This window comes from Camelus bactrianus, chromosome X (assembly GCF_048773025.1).
Source record: "Camelus bactrianus isolate YW-2024 breed Bactrian camel chromosome X, ASM4877302v1, whole genome shotgun sequence".
NCBI classification, from domain to species: domain Eukaryota; kingdom Metazoa; phylum Chordata; class Mammalia; order Artiodactyla; family Camelidae; genus Camelus; species Camelus bactrianus.
The window spans coordinates 104,726,119-104,738,262 of record NC_133575.1 but is presented as its reverse complement, the minus strand read 5'-3'; positions in this window follow the sequence as shown (position 1 = coordinate 104,738,262).

Sequence of the window (12,144 nt, the reverse complement as noted above, 5' to 3'; positions counted from 1 at the left end):
ACAGCGAGCATTTGAGAACATGCACAGAATCCTGTCAGTCCTTGTTGTGAACGAAAAATACTGCAAACTGTATCAGTAAAGAATGCTGAAGCCATCAAGTCATCAGCGGCTGCCGCCACCCCCCCGAGTGAAGACAAGCCTGCAGCCCAGCCTCTGCAGCCACTCTTAATGGTGCACTCTGAGGGGACTCAGAATAAGAAAGGACAAGATATGGCCCTAGATAGCTAGGTGCTTGTCAAAGGAATGAATTCAATGAGCCCAAATGTTTGCTTCCTCCCATACATAGAAAAGCACTAAATTCTTTAACTTGAGATGCCTGGTTTTCTTCAGTTAACAAGTAATCTTTTAATGTTCCAACTACCTGGTCTTTGTTGTAAAGCTCCTCCTATATATCCTAGCTCCTCCCCTGCCTCTTCAGAGCAGTCCGTCAGAGTGATCTGGGAGGCTGTCATCCTGGGCTCGAAGGGGTTCAAGTCTTCAGAAATGTCCGCCAAATAAAACTTAACTCTCAACTTTTAGGCTGTGCATTTATTTCAGTCGACATTGTTTAAGAGCTTCTAGTGGCATTTCTATCTGTCTTGCGGCCCCGGCCTTGCTCCCTGTCCTGCTCTGTCACCACTGTCCCTGTAGCTCCACTCCAGCCCCACTGACTTCCTGCCTGGTCCTCAAACAGGTTAAACACCCTCTCATCTTCATCCTTGACATTTTCTCTCCCTGTGATATTCATTCCCCAGACTTGCTCTCCCCATCATTTAAACCTCTGTTCAGTTCTTTCCTCCAAGAAGCCCTCCTTAACCATCCTATTCAGATCAGCAGCCTCTCACACTCTCCATCCTATTACCCTGCTTCCTATTTCTTCCAGGCACTTTTCACTTCTTGACATCATTTTGCATATTTATTCATTTATAGTTGGTCACCCCATCTAAAATAATGCCTGGTATATAGTAGAGGCTCAGCAAATATTTGCTGAATGAATGAATGAGTAGTGGGGAAGAGAGAAATTAATTCAAGTATTCACACAAATAAATATACAACCACAATGGTCATCAATAAATATCGGGTCCCAAGAGAGCCTCTGATAAGGGGCCTTGACTTCATCAGGGAAGGCAAGGGAGCCTTCCCTGTGGAAATAACGCTCCAGCTGAGATCTGAGCAGCTGAGAAGGAGTTAACCACACAAAGAGGGGAGGGATGACTGTTCCAAGCAGAGCAAACAGCACGTGCAGAAGCCTTATGGCGGGAGGGGCCTGGCAAATACGAGCAACAGGAAAAAAGAAATGTAGACAGAGGGAGAAAGTGTACACGGTGAGCTGGAAAGGTTAGCGTGGCCAGAGCAAGTAGGGCTTTGCGGGCCATACTGAGGAATTTTTGTCTTCTTCCTAAGAATAATAATGAGCTGTTAAATGGTTTTCCGGAGATACGTGCTGAGGAGAGTGGGGAAGAGGAGCGGGTGGGAAGTGACCTAATCAGATAGGCGTTTGGAAAACATCGGTCTGACTGCAGTGTAGACACAGGATGGAGGGAGCACGTGGACGTGAATTGAGCAGTTAGAGGGCGGTTCCCATAGTCTAGGGGAGAGGATGGGAGCTGCATCTGGAGGTTGAGGGGAGAAGAGAGAGAAGTGGGTGGATTCAAGATGTATTTAGAAAATATATCGACAAATTTGATACTGAATTGGCTCTAGGGAATGCGGGGTACCCAGGATAACTCCTAGGTTTGGGGGTTGCATAACTTGACTGATTAGTGTGCCTGTCACTATGGAACATTGTAAGCGTGTCTTTTTTAGGAGAGAAAATAAAGGTTTCTGTTTGAACGCGTTGATTCCGAGGCATCTTTGAGCTAAGGAGGAATGACAGTAACCAGGAGGGAGAGAGGTTTGAGTCGGAGGTATAAATTGGGAGGCTGATCTTATATAGATGCCCACTGGAGCCTTGGGCTGTAACTCACCCAGGAAGAGCAGAGAGTGAGACACAAAGAAGAACTGAGCCACTTTAAAAATAAGGAATAGAACAACCAAGACCTGCTTGTGTAACCACAACACTTACTGGCCTGGTGGAAGCCATGAGCCAGCAAACATTACTGAGAGGGAACGGCCAAGTAGGCAGGATCAGTAAACATCAGGAGAGGCTCAGGATCCTACAGCCCAAAGAAGGGCATGTTTCAAGGAGGTCAAATCCATCACCTGGGTCAAATGCTACTGGGATGTGGGAGGATCTGATGCCCAAAAAGTTTCTGTTGGATTTAGTAGCCTGGAAGTCATAAGTGGCTTTAGTGAGAGCTGTTTGCTGGAGTGATGAGGCCAGAGGCAGACTCCAGTGGGATGGGAGAAGAGGAAAGTTCAGACAATGTGAAGAAAACTTTGCAGGAGTTTGGAGGTGAAAGAGAGTGGAAAGACGCAGCCGAAGCTGGGAGTGGGAGGATGAGGGGTTGAATGACTTTGTTGTTCCTTTTTCTTGAAGGGATAGATTTCCATATGATTAAAGGCCAATGGAAAGGATCCAGTTCAGAGCAAGAGAATGAATACACTACAGAAAGAAGGTATTGTTAACAATCTAAAATATCAGAGAAAACAGGAGAGGATGGGATTAAAGTCTAGTAGCAGAATGGGCTTTAAATACAAGGAGGGACTGTTCTGTTGTAAGGGGAGGAAAGAGGTCCAGAATGGTCACAGACATACATAGTGTGTGACCTCGGCACCAGCGGTAGATGCTCATTTACTTATTTTCAGTGGTAGGAGAACTGGACTCAGAGGCAAGAGATCTTGACTTTTGTATAGGATCTTCCCCTAAATAGATTCACAGCCTTGGGCAAGTTATTTCTCATTTCTTTGCCCAGTTTTAAAGGGGGAGTGGTCTTTTAGATGATCTCTAAGGTTTCCTACAGCTCTGCTTCTTCTAAGTAAATCAAGAGAATGTGAAATTCAAAATGTTAGAAAATTAACAACCTGGAATGTCTATTTTTATTGTTTTCAAATGCAGTGCTCACTTCCAGTTCAAGCTGATGGACGTAGCCAATGTATTTAATCTCATCTTCCCCCTCAAATCCCACTAAAATGCCCAGAGACATGTATGAATAAGAAGAAAATCCAGAGCAGTACTAGAAAGCCAGAAAAAGCACTTTCAGACCAGAGAAATAGAACAGCTAATGGTTATTCAGGGCTTTCAGTGAACCAGCTACTGCACTGAACAATTTACATGCATTAAACCACTTAATTCTACAAGGTAGGCACTATTATTATCCAATTTTAAACAACGAGTAACCAGAGCCACAGAGAGGTGAAGCACTTGTCCAAGCCGGGCAGTCTGACTCCACTGTATGTGACCTTTCAGAAACAGTATGAAATTTCTGGAGATTATAGTGTGGAATCCACACCCCACTAACACAGGACTAGGAGAAGGATATTGGAGAAATGATTATGAACCTTCCCAACAGAGCCACAGAAAAGCTCAGAACTCGCAGGGGCTGGGGGCTAGCCTGAGTCACAGAACAGAAAGTGGAGAAGTTAGTTATAGGTCTGCCAAAGCAGTGGGACCATTCTCCAGCTCTGTGCGCGTGTCTCGCTGTACTGCTGTCCCTGGCCAGAGCCAGCCAGTGAGAGCAGCTTTCTAAATAAAGTCCTTCGTGTGTACAGAGAGGGAGCCCAGCGTTGACTTTGTGGTTGGAAAGAGAGGTGGAGATTGTCCAGGTAATTTGAGGGCCACCATAAGGCTATGGAGACAAATGGCATCTTGGCACAGCAGTTGGATCCTCCAAAGCACGACTCATCCAATAAGACACTCTCCCAACCTCTGATTGCCACCTGTGCCCTCTCCATGCTTCATAAATGGGAATCCTCCTGTTGGCCAATCCTAACCATTCACCCACCTGTCAAGTGAAGAGTGACCTTTGCAATTGCTGGGGCCTCCAAACCAGTGTTCCAAAATGTAGCCATTGAGATTTAAAAGAAAAAAACAATTTTTTTTCTGTATAGCACAGGGAACTATATTCAATATCTTGTAATAATCTTTAATGAAAAAGAATATGAAAATGAATATACATATGCATATGTATGACTGGGACATTATGTTGTACACCAGAAATTGACACATTGCAACTGACTATACGTCAGTTAAAAAAAAGGAAAGAAAACAAAACGTAGCCGTAGCCATCGAGTCCTTCATTCACATGAATGGCCCATCCCCCGATGCTTAAGGAAAACCAACAGCATGAGAAAGAAACACTAGGATGAACCAGAAAACAACTGACTCCTGAGGGAAAAGTTAATTTGGAAAATATTTTACAAATTCTAACTCGCATCTTGAGCAATGCCCAAGAGATTGCATCCGTAGAACAAAATTAGCCTCCTAATTTAGTCGTCAGAGAAAAAAACAGTTACAAATGGAAAACCACTGCTGACATGAAACAGGTCCATTGCAATGGGCATAACTTGAAAATGGTCCTAGTAGCTTGGAAGCCCAAGTCATGGAAGATCAGTGGGGCAGACTATGGAGTACAAAGGAGCATTTCATATTTTGAAAGGTTTCAAATCAATAGGGAACAGATGGACAAATCGATCGATGGGGTCAGGACGATTGGCTATTCATTTGGATACGAATTAACATTGAGGTGCATCTTTTTTTAAAATATCAGTACAATTTTATTGATCATTACAGTGAATATAAATGATTGAATCTCTACAATTAAGTGGTAGATTGTCATAATGGCTGAAAAAGCAAGACCTAAATATACACTGTCCAGAAATTCACTTAAACTATAATTACATAGATAAGTAAAAGTAAAAGGGTGAATATATATATATATATATATATATATATATATAATGAAAAGACTAATGAAAGCTAGAGTGACAGTATCAATAGTGAGCAAAGAAGGTTATAGAATAAAGAATATTATTAGGAATAAAAATGGTTTCATAATGACAACAGAATCAGTTTGTCAAGCAGACATAACAATCCTAGCAGTGTGTACACCCAATTAAAGAGATTTAACATAAATGAAGCAAAATCTGATGTAAAAGGAGAAGTAGAGAAATTCACAATTAGAGTTGAAGATTTCAATACTGCATTCTCAGCTAACCTATACAAATATCTGCAAAGAAACACAGGAGAAAATCTTCATGACATGGGGGTAGGCAAGGATTTCTTACATAAGACACAGAACACAAAAATCATAAAAGAAAGAATTTATAATTGAGCTACATCAAAAATAAAAACTTCAGAAAACAGCATGAAGAAAATAAAAAGGCAAGCCACAGACTGGGAAAAATATCTGCAAAACAGATAAATGACAAAGGACTTGTGACCAGAATTTATGAAGAAATTCTACATATAATAGTAAAGATGTAAGTAACTCAATTTTTTAAATGGGCAAACGATCTGATCAGACATTTCACAAAACAAAATATATACGGGGTACCGAGAAACAGGAAAAGATGTTCAATGTCATCAGCCAAATTAAAATAATAATGAGATACCACAGTTGCTTATCCAATAGAATGGCTACAATTAAAAAGACCGGCAACACCAAATTTTGGTGAGGACGTGAAACAAGTGGAACTCCTCTGCATTTCTTGTAAAATTGTGCAACCTCTCTGGAAAACAGTTTGGCAGTTTCTCATTAAGTTAAATATACACTTACCACACAACTCAACTATTTCACTTCTAAGGATTTACTCAAGAGAAATAAAAACATATTTCCACACAAACTTTTATACGCATATGTTCATAGTATCTTTCATAATAGTCAAAAAGGAGAAAGACTCAAATGTCTATTTGCGGGTGAATAGATATACCAATGGTAGGTTATTTGTTCAATGAAATGAAATCTCATGAACAGATAAATAGGCACAAAAGAATACATCTTGTAGGATCCTATTGGTACAGTAAAGAAAAGATAAATCCAAGCTAGAATGGCCCAAAGCAGACTAATGGTTGCTTGGAGACAGAGACGGAGATGATACTGATCTCAAAAGGGATGAGGAACCTTTTTGGATCATGGCGACATTCAACATCTTGATAACTTTGAGGCATATCTTAAACCTCAGTTATCCCCTTTCTCTCCCATTGCAATTTCTTCATCTCTACTGGATCATTTCCATCTTTACTCAGATATGCCCACGTGTCTCCTGTTTTTAACACCCCACCCACCTCCATTTCCATCCCTTTGTTCCCCTTCGCAGCAACACTTCTTGAACTTGAGGTCCTTGGTTGGTCACTGTCTCTACTTCTCATCTTTCCTTTCCCTCTTAAATCCAGTCCACGGTGGGTGTCACTACTCCAACATTTCTGCTCTTGTCAAGGTCACCAATCACTTCAGCGTTACTAAATTCAATGATATCTCTCTGTCCTTGTCCTACTTGACCTCTTAGAGGCATTTAGCAGGGTTGATCACTTTCTTCTATTCTTCCAGCATCCTCAGGGATTATCTCTGGGCTCTCTCCTCTGATTCTATAATCTCTCGTTTGATGATCACAACCCCAAATCATCAATATCTTCTTTGTAACAATGACTCACAATTTTACATCTCCAGCTCAGACCTCTCCTCTAAAAGGCACCTCCAACTTCATATGCCTGCAATCGAGCTCTTAATTCTCCCCACTCCAATCTGTTTCTCATGTTTTATGCAGAAGTAAATACAATGAGAGTTAAAGATATAAACATAAAAATTAAACTATTAAACTACAAGACCAAGGGCAGACTGAGAGAAACTTCTTGCAGTACTTATCACAAATGGCTACTATCTAGAATAGGAAAAGAACTTCCACAAGTCTTTCAGAAAGTCAAACGAGTCAACTGAAAATTTGACAAGCAATATAAACAAGCAAATCCAAGAAGAAGAAATGTCGAGTGAAGAGAGATTTAAACAGATGCTTCACTTCCCTAGTTTTTAGGGAAATACAAGTTAAAATGAGATCATTTTCAACTATCAGATTGACAAACATTAACAAAATCAATAACAGTTATTACTGTGGAGAAACAGAACACTTTCACACTGTTGTAGGGAGCGGTGGTGTGAGTTCAACATTGCTGGAGTGCAATTTGGCAGAACCGATCAGAATTTAAAATATATACATGATTAATGATGCAGCAATCCTACTTTATGACATCTATTCATCTATTTTAAAAAAAATGAAAAGATCCTTAAAAATCAACTGCATTAAACAAAACCCAAGTTCTGATTTATAACAAGATAACCACAAGTCAACTATCATGTTTCACCATGGACACCGTTCATCTGTGCAAACCTCCAGAGAGACTGATAACACTGTTGGTCTCTGCTCAATTTAAAAGCAAAGCAAAACTAAACCCATGTAAAGAATGTCAATCTATAGAGAGGTACAGTGATATTCTCTCTTTATCGGAGGGGTAAGTCTACAGCTATTTAATAAGCAAAGGTTTTCTGGGAGGAAGGAGAATAGTGGCTATTCATCTAAAGTATTTATTAAGAATTTATTATAGATTATGGTAGGAAATGAAACTCACTCGTGTCCTGCCTCCTTTCCTCCTTTATAAATGAATTAGGATTCCCATAATCTCAATTCACTGTAAAGAAATAGCCAATTGTCATTCAAATCTTTTCCTATCATATTCATTTAGTCAAACTAACACATCCACTAAGACTGCATTACCTAAAAGCAGTGTTTCCTTGCAACGGTTGGCAGCACAGCAGATGTGTTTGTTCATTACAGTTGTGTTAACAATCAATGTCAATCGCTGCATGATCAATTTCATTTCCGCTGTCACCACCACAAGAAATGCCCTCCCTCTTCTCCTATTCTTGGCATGCCCGACAAATGCATCTTTGCAGCCCACATATTTTTCCTATGAAGCTTTTCCAGATCCCCACCTCCACCCCACCACCAAGGAGACAGGCTCGGTGCTTCTTTGGGGCCCCACTCTTTCAGGCCAAACTTCTATCAGGACCGGCAGCACCAGCAGCACCTGGGAGCTTGTTAGAAATGCAGAGTCTCAGGCTCTACCCCAGACCTACTGAATCACAATCTCTGGGGGTGAGGCCCAGTGTTTTAACTAGTTTTTCAGGTTTTGCATGCTAACGTTTAAGAAGCACTGACTTAAGGGCACTTGACCAGAGCCTCATCAGTCTCCCGGTACAAATGAAGTCACATTTCCATCACTGCCCAAATGATATTAGCTCCCTTGATCACCTCCATTTGTAGGACCCCCAAACCCTTCCCAGGTGTGCTCCATTCCCCTCTAACTATTTCTGGGAGTTCCTAGTGTGTGTTCACCCGTGCTCCAGTGCTGCTGCTCACCTCTGCTGTACCTGGTCTCCACTGCTGCTCAATAGGCAACTTTTAAGCTGATAGTTCTACATATTCTACTTAAAAGCTAGTCCAGTCCTTCAAGTGAGTAAAAGTACAAACTAGGCTTTAGCCTGGTGGAGTGAGACGTGGTTAACTGCTGGTCATAGTGCAAGGCTAAACATGATGTTCGCTGCCCTACAACTTGCATTGAGCAATTAAGTAGCCCAGCCAAAGGCAACTTGTTTGCATCTCTCCCATTGAAACAGCCTACTCAAGAGTTTCAACATGCAATTACCCTCTCCTCCCTTGTACATGCATTTCTCTGCAGCATCCTATCAGCAAAAATGTGAGATAGATACACACACACACACACTTCTTTAAAAAGACTTTTGGTTTTGGTCTGGCATTTAAGAAGCTTGGAAGTCACCACTTCATCCTAACAATAAGTGAAAAGCAACAACTCTTCTTAGATTCATAAGAGAAGTGAGGTCACAGGGCCAACCACTGCACCCAAATGAAAGAGACTGACAGGGGAATGCAAAGAATCACAATTTCCTGGATGGAACAGAAACCACTGAGGAAAGTGCTGGGACAGGAAAATCTGAACTATCATCGCCGATTTGCTGGAGGCTCAGTCTGGACAAGTCTGAGAGATAAAATCCTCCAGGGGGACCCATCATTAGTGAGTCTCCACATTTTGTGAGTTTTACCTCTAGGAGTGCAAGCAGGTTCTCACAGTAAATATCCAAGAAAAATCTCCTCCTGCTTCCAAAAGGGGGAAGGGAAAAGGAACCGTTTTGAAATACACCAGAGCACCCTGTTTTTCTTAACAAGGTCTGCCCTCAAGAGAAACTAGTTAACCAGAGCCTAACCTACTGGGGCTTTTATGGGAGCCTAACTGACCTGAGGGAAGGGAAATACTCAGCTCCAGCCCCCTCTAGCCATCCTGTCCCACTTAAGCGGGAGAAAAATACTGAGAAACACTTGTGAGGTTCACAGTCCAGAGGTATAGGCCCAGCAAAAGACCGAAACCTAATCCTAGGACTGTAGAATGCCTCCCCTCCTCCTACACCTTACCACCATACCACTAAAGTCCTATTTATCAGCGTTCTTTTCACCTGGTACCAGATTTCAAGAAAAAATATTACCAGCATACTAAAAGGTAAAATACACAATTTGAAGAGACAGAGCAAGCATCAGCACCAGCTATGGCAGGGATGTTGGAATTATCAGACCAGGAACTTAAAACAGCTTTGACAAAGATGCTAAGGGCTCTAATGGATAAAGTAAACAGCGTGCAAGAACAGATGGCCTAGGTAAGGAAGGAGATGGAAATTCTACGAAAGAACCAAAAAGAAATGCTAGATCAAAAGCACTGTAACAGAAATGAAAAATGCCTTTGATAAGTTTATTAGTACCTTGGACACAGCTGAGGAAAGAATCTCTGAGCTTGAGGATATCTCAGTAGAAACCTCCAAAGCTGAAAAGCAAATAGAACAAAGACTGAAGAGAAAAAAAAAAAAAAACAAAACCCCAACAGGACATCCGAGGACTGTGGGACAACCACAAAAGGTGTAACATACATGAAATGGGAATATCAGAAGAAGAAAGAAAGGAACAAAAGAAACATTTGAAACAATAATGACTTGAGAATTTCCTCAAATAATGTCAGACAGCAACCCACAGATCCAGAAAGCTCAGACAACACCAAGCAGAATAAATGCCAACAAAACTATACCTAGCTAAATCAGTTTCAAACTACAGAAAATCTGAGATAAAGAAAAAATTCTGAAAGAAGCCAGAGGGAAAAAAACACCTTACCTACAAGAGGAGCAAAGATAAGAATGATATCTGATTTCTTAGAAACCATGCAAACAAAAAGAGAGTAGAGTGAAATATTTAGTCGTGAGAGAAAAAGTCTACCAACCTAGAATTCGGTAGCCAGTGAAATTATTCTTCAAAAGTGAAAGAGAAATAGACACTTTTAGACAAACAAAACTTTGAAGGAATTGCTGCCAGAAGATCTGCCTTATCAGAAATGCTAAAAGAAGTTCTATTGAGAGAAGGAAGATGGTATAGGTCAGAAACTCAGATCTACATAAAGAAAAGAAGAACACTGGAGAGGGAATAAGTGAAAATTTAAAAGAAAAAAACCCTTCACCTAAACCTCACGTTCTCCTCCAGAGTCTGCCCCATTCTCTGCTCTCCTTCATAACGAAAGTCTCAAAATAGTTACCTGTGGTTTCTGTCTCCATATTCTCATCTCCCATTCTCTTCTAAAGCCCTTGCATTTGCGTTTCATCTCCAGCACTCTGCTGAAATGGCTCTAAACAAAGATCACCGACCACTTCCAATTTACCAAATGCAATGATCTCTGCCCTCTTTTTCACCTCCTAATGGCATGCGGCACAGCTGATCACTCCTCCCTTCCTGAAATACTTTCACCCCGTGGCATCCAGAAACCCAAACTCTCCTCTTTTTCCTCCTGTATCACTGACAACTCAATCTTTTTCTGATCCCTCCTCCTCTGTCTCACCTCCAAATGCTCTTGTGCCTCGAGGATGTGTCTGGTCCTCTACTTTTATCTCTTCACCGTCTCTCCTGAAGGCTCCTTGTCCAGTCCCCTAGTTTGAATACCGCCTCTATGCTGATGTCATTAAATTGCAATCTCCAGCTCTGACTTCATCCCTCAGCTGTAGAATCATCCATTAAATTGCCTGTTTGCCATCTCCCCATGGATGTCATACAGACGTCGCAAACTTAACATGGCCGAGACAGAAGCCTTCAGTTCTGCCCCTCCTCAAAACCTGTTCCTTCTCCAGTCTTCCTTTCTATACCTTAACAGCACCACCAGTCACTCAGTTGCTTGGGACAAAATTCTAGAAAGTCATTCTTGATTCTTCTCTTGCTCTCAAACCCCACATCCACTCTATCAGCAGATGCTATCACCTCTCCCTGCAAACTCTATCCAGAATGAATGCAATCATTTCTCACCATCTCTGCTATTTGCCTAATGGGACCCACCATCGCCTCCCCCCCCCCAAATACTGACACAGCCTCTTAGGGTTGCCCTTTTCCTCTATTGTTGGTCCTCCTCTCAGCAGTCAGTGTGATGTTTCTGAAGCAGAAATCGGATCATGTCACTCCTGCTTAAAAAGCTCCAAAGGCTTTCTTTTGTAGAATCTCTGCGACAGTGTGTCTTTCTTTGTTGGAAATTACTTAATAAGTAATAGGGGACTGTGGTTGGGATAACACAGAAATTGTGCTGGTTAACGTGCCGTTTTTCTAGCATGTGAACATTTTGAAGTGATCTGTGGCAAACTTCCTCACCATTAAAAAGGCCTTAGCGATAGACGGAGACCCTCAGCAAAGAGGAAATCTTCAGACAGACCTTCCTTTAGTACTAGTGTGGCTAGTGTAGTGCTTTCAGTAATGGCTATGGTCTTTTCTAACGTAAGCTATCTGTCCAGGCCGTGCGTACAGATGAAGAGGCTGCAAAGGCATTTCTCCCCTGTTAAAATGATGAAAATTTAAAAAAAGCTACGTCCTGAATCATTTATTTAATATCAGTGAGGGCGGTCTTTATTAGAAGTGAATGCCCTCAAGGGCTCCCATCTTGGGGGAGGAAGCTGACTCAAGGTTTAAGACTGTAGAGGATTAACTGGCTGGGATACTGGGCACAAATGCCATGGAGACGTGACTCCGCTCTTACTGTCTTTGGAATTGGTATTGCTTTCTTAAGGCACCGGATGCAATGTTCCTTGGGTTTTGAGTGGTTTGCCCTAACTCTGCATTTCCCATAAACCTTAGAATTTTTAGCACATACTTTTGCAGAAGGTGAAGTTTTTCAGAGGCATCATTATAACAGAAATATCTGTACTT